Genomic DNA, 6,000 nt, shown 5'->3' with positions numbered 1-6,000 from the left:
CATCAGACTAGAGAATTTTGTTTCTCTGGTCTGAAAGTCCTTCAGGTGCCTTTTGGCAAACTCCAGGCGGGCCGACATGTGCCTTTTACAGGAAGTTTCTCCTCTCTTTTCTTCCTTCAGAGGACCTCTGGAGCTCTGACAGAGTGGCCATCGGGTTTTTGATCACCTCCCTGACTAAGGCCTTTCTCCCCCGATCGCTTAGTTTAGATGGTCGACCAGCTCTAGGAAGAACCTTAGTGGTTTCAAACTTCTTCAACTTACAGATGATGGAGGCCAGTGTGCTCACTGGGACCTTCAAAGCAGCAGAAATTTTTCTGTAACCTTCCCCAGATTTGTGCCTCGAGACAATCCTGTCTCGGAGGTCTACAGACAATTCCTTTGACTTCATGCTTGGTTTGTGCTCTGACATGAACTGTCAACTGTGGGACCTTATATAGACAGGTGTGTGTCTTTCCAAATCATGTCCAATCAACTGAATTTACCACAGGTGGACTCCAATTAAGCTGCAGAAACATCTCAAGAATGATCAGGGGAAACAGGATGCACCTGAGCTCAATTTTGAGCTTCATGGCAAAGGCTGTAAATACTTATGTACATGTGCTTTCTAAATGTTTAAAATAAATTTGCAAAAACCTCAAGTAAACCTTTTTCATGTTGTTATTATGGGGTGTTGTGTGTAGAATTCTGAGGGAAAAAATGAATTGAATCCATTTTGGAATAAGACTGTGACATAACAAAATGTGGAAAAAGGGATGCACTGAGAGTATTTTCCGGATGCACTGTAGGATATAGTTTTGTGCTTACTGGCTTGAATTATCATATAAAAAATGGGGTGTCTGACTTGGACATGACCTGTTATAAAGGTGTGGATATACTGATGTTCACATCTCTGTGTTTGAGGTAAAACTGGGCCATTACCCAACAGCCTAAATAGCTTACTATTTGCAAATGCCAACTCCTGCTGGAGATAAACCCAATAAGAATCCCACAAAGCAGCCTTTGTTAATCTTTAGATGAATGAACAGCACCCAAGTTTGTATAATTTTTTTTGACTGTGTTAAATGATAAGCACTTTGGGTATGTTTAAGTGCCTGCCATATATGCCTATGTTGTATGATCCCACTAGTGCTATAGCTAAATGTGTGGAGTACATATATAGATGCATTAATTAGATTCTATTACCATGGTTTACATACACTACAAGTGTAATGAGATAGTACACTCTGATGGATGCAACCCACCAAAATGGGTTTTAGACAACCCTTCCAGCAAGACTCACTGAGCATGGACCCTTAAGGTCAGGCACTGTCAATAGGATGCTTTATATTATTGAACATGCATCAGGGCAGAACTTCCTGATCTCACTTCCATTCATTCGAAAAATTCTGTTACTGTCTTTGGGCGGGTTTAAGGCCTTGTATGACTCCAGCAGATGTTGCAATATCCCAAGAAGTCTGTTTCCAATGGGACTAAAAAGTCCTACCTACTTCCTTGTGTCAGTCTGTGTCCAGTTTTGGATTTGAGTGGTTTCTATAGCTTTCCGGTTTCTAAAGACTCTCCCTTTTACGATGTTAAGGGTGACATTGGTTTATTCGTGGATGCCGTTATTTTTATGTCTCCATTACCCAAAAAACAGACCATTTGGTGGCCTTATAATCGTCACAATAATGTTTTTTCTGCAGTGGAGTCAAAACATAGGTGCTGCCTTTGTTTTAAACAAAGCTGGACCAATCTGTCGCTCTGTCTGTTACCTTAACATGCAACTTGATGAGTAGTGTCTCCTTCTTATGGTCATTCTTTAGATGTCTTCCTCCAGGAAATCTGGGTTGTGGCCTCCTATAAGCATCAGCATGCACTTTCCCTAGATTCTACTTTAGCCTATCTAGTGTAATGTATGACTGCAACTCTACTCTCTAAGTTTACTCCTAAGATGAGTTCTGTTCCTGATGACATATAAATACTTTATCCAGATGCTACACCCCACACAAGGGTAAAACAGAGCACTAGATGTGTACTGTATGTTACTGTTGTTCCAAGAACCCAAGGGATCTAGTTATTTAGAACTAATGCTAAAGAAAGTTTCCTGGGATAGATTTTTGGGGCTTTTTAGGAGATACCAATATGTGCAGGCATGGACACATGGTACTAACTGGGTGTTGCTTACCTCCCCTGGTGATTTCGGTTAATAGAACTACAGTCACATTTGGAATTTTACTGGCAACATCTTGTGCTGTGATATGTTAGTAATAACAAAACGTCCATCTTTACAAAATCCCCATGTTGGAGCCTGTGTGATTGTGTTATCTGGTGATTGTGTGTGTATAACTGTGTGACTTACTGAGTGCTGTGTTTATCTTGCTCTTCGCTCCACACATTTGGATTCACTGAATGGTTCAATTAAGCCATACCACTGATCCCAGGCTCACTCTAAAACACACACAAATCAAAACCTTGCAGTCTCATGTTCTTGCTCAGACCTGTCGACCGAAACTTACATGCAAAATAGTGTCTGCATGTGTATACGTGTGTGTGGGAGTATTATAGAAGAGCCTCTTAGATCCATTTGGCACTTAGTACACACTCCCATCATGCTCTCTGTCTTGACCTGAAATGATATACTTTTTTAGTCACTGCTGTGTGTGTGTGTGTGTGTGTGTGTGTGTGTGTGTGTGTACGCAGATAAGGGTGTTTTCAGGTTTCGGTTGCTTTTATTGCATTAGTGCTCAGTATTAAGCATAAATGTGCTATGAAATTTACACTGCATATCTGCACACAGCCCAAAATACTGAAAAGTTGCAACAAGCTGATTATTTTAGATTATTCCTTTTTTTCTACCTACGTTTTATGTGTCCATAATCAAAAGCACAACACACAAATTTAGAATGAAACCCACCAGAATAATGTACAATATTTTTCTGATAAATGAAGTGCGAATCAATTGCCCTTTCCATTTTACTTTGTGTTATATGTTGTAGCACTCCAGATTCTTTTCAGTGGAACTAAGGGGCCCAAACATTTTCCATCCTAACAATGCCACTGTGCAAAAAGCGAGATCCATGAAATCATGTTTGGGTTGGAGGGTTGGAGTAGAAGAACACGAGTGGGGTGCACAGAGCTTTGACCTTAACCCCACTAAATACCTTTAGAGTATTGGAATGCAGTCCCATGCCTTCTTGCCACTTGTTGCACAAATCGTTAAAATTTGTTTTAACGTAACTTTATATTTACAAGTTTCTGACGACTTATAAAGCAGTTCTTAGCAGTTTGTTAATTGTAGCATGGGAGATGGGTGGTCTCGTAGGCTGTCTTGCATTAAAATCTGCTGCAATGACCCGGTTACTACGTTCACCAGACATTTTCTATCCGCTACTCACGTGTCATTAGTATGTAAACTGCTAATAACTGCTTTATAAGTGGTCAGAAACTTGTAAATAAATAAAGAATAAAGTTACGTTAAAACCAAGCACACCATTGTTTTTCTTGTGAAATTCCCAATAAGTTTGATGTGTCACATGACCCTCTTCCTATTGAAAAAAACAAAAGTTGGATCCATAATGGCCGACTTCAAAATGGCCACCATGGTCACCACCCATCTTGAAAGGTTTCCCCCTCACATATGCTAATGTGCCACAAACAGGAAGTTAATATTACCAGCCATTCCCATTTTATTAAGGTGTATCCATATAAATGGCCCACCCTGTAGATTAATTCCATGTAAAGTAAAATATTTTAAGCCTTTAATGTTTTAATTTAGATTATTATGGCTTACAGCTCACGAAAGTCAGAAATTTCAATATCTCAAAACAGTAGAATCTTTTCTAAGATCAATCAAAAATGTATTTACAATACAAAAATTATGTTAATGTATACACTCAATACTTAGTCAGGGCTCTTTAGCCCAAATTGCTGCATTAATGTGGCGTGAGATGGCATGAAGGCGATCATCTGTAAACTCCAGGTACAGGGTAAGGTTACAGGGATGGGATTGTGAGCTCAATGCCTATTTGTATCTGAGCAGTTGTGGGGAAAGTCTAAGTCCTCTAAAAGTAAAGCCATTTAAAAATCTTCCACACCTATGTTGTGTGAAGGTTTAAAATGCCAACTGGAAAGACATTTTCACACAGAAGACCTGCAGTCAATGAAAGACCTGCAGCCTGCATTTAAAGGAAAACAATGTGAGAGTTTTATTCTGAAATGAATCCATAATAAATAGTAACTTACAGTAACCAATAAATCATGCTTGTTTTTTCATTTTACAGTACATGGTAGAATAGATCGGGAGAACGGAGCTTGCACCTTATTGATGCCATCTCTGATAGATTCAGATAGGTCTTTGTTTTCACTTGGGCAGCTAAAAGTAAACTGATGTAATGAGTGGTGAGGCCCTGAACCAACCTGCAATGTTCTGTGAAATTTGAAAAGTTCTTTACCCATTTGGCAAAGACAAAGTTTTAAAAGAAAAATAGATATTTAAACTTTTTGACAGTTTGTTTCATTTCTACATTAGGCATTAGCAAATGGGAAAAATGTTTTTGCCCATGAATATATGGGGCGTGTTCTTTAAGCAGCAATTTTTTTCCTTGTTCCAATTTTCTGCCAGTATGATCCACTACATTTTTCACAACCCAAAATAATTCATATAAAAATGATTAATGGCTGTAAATATTTATGCGTTAATTTAGAAATTTTACCGCATTATTAATTCCAAACTAATCATTTGACAAAATGACAAAGTTTGACCATAATGGCTTTATAAACATCATTTCTGCAGATTATTTTTATATACATTACATTACCCACATAAAATTTCCATACATTATTATAATTAAAACTCAACCAACATATTACCACTAAATTGAATATTTATATAATCACAAATACGACACGACAACAGCCTTGCATGAGCTTAAATGCTACATTTCATATTTCTTTTTCATATAACATTTCCATCCCTGAATAAACTACAAGGAAACGCTGCACATGGAGTAATTATAAACAGATATATAAAAAAATCAGTCCGTGACGCCACAAAATCACAATATTGAAGACTGTTGGAATGTTACTTTATTTATTACAGTGAATAGTACAGTTTATAATATAGTTTTAACTTACAACCAATAATAAACAACATAAATACCAGAAATGTAAACAAAACATCGGTCCATCTTAAATCATTGAACTTTAAACATTTTTTTGTGAGATTATTAACATTCAAATAATTGCTTTTTTAAACCAGATGTAAAGATTTAAAGAGATGTGAAGTTTAGTCAGTATGTAGTACTTCCTCCCTCTGCTTGGATTGGCTCATTCAGTTTATTGGTAGCACTGTAGTGCAACATTGTAAATTTTAGGCTGTGAGGTCATTGTGTTTATTGATACAGAGAATTCAAATAGCTGTGTCACAGGAACTGAATCTGACAGAACTAAAAATGAATATACTACTTATTTATGTTAAACTGTTACTGGATTTCAACCTGCATTAAGTGATCTGCATTAAGTTCTTGTCCAAACCTGACAAATCATGGTAAGCATGTTTATCTTTGGTCATCTATGGTTATTGTTTTACGTAACTTGCCAAGATCTGGCCATTGAAGGTCTAAAAACGTGGACCACTGTTAAAGGCTCTAATTTTATATTAATAACGTATGAATAATCTGGACATGCTCTATATAGCAAAAAAGGTTAATCAGTTCATAAGCTATATGTATTTCTAAACTGACTACACGTCACAAATTAATTTATAAACTTTGAGATATTATTGAAACAACCCAATATTAGGCAGGTGGTCATAATGTTATGGCTGATCAGTGTAAACTGCCAATCCTAAATAAACATTATAAATCAGTTTGTTTCATTACTTCTAGGTCTATATATAGTATAACTATATAAATGTAATAATAAATTAATAATCCACAGCTCTTAACTACAACCTTTTAATAACAGTTTATATTATTCACAGTAGCAGCACGATTTTTAAATTAACATGTTTAACCTATAGCT

The sequence above is a fragment of the Clarias gariepinus genome, chromosome 19 (genome assembly GCF_024256425.1).
Source record: "Clarias gariepinus isolate MV-2021 ecotype Netherlands chromosome 19, CGAR_prim_01v2, whole genome shotgun sequence".
NCBI lineage: Eukaryota > Metazoa > Chordata > Actinopteri > Siluriformes > Clariidae > Clarias > Clarias gariepinus.
Note: the sequence above shows the minus strand (reverse complement) of the source record.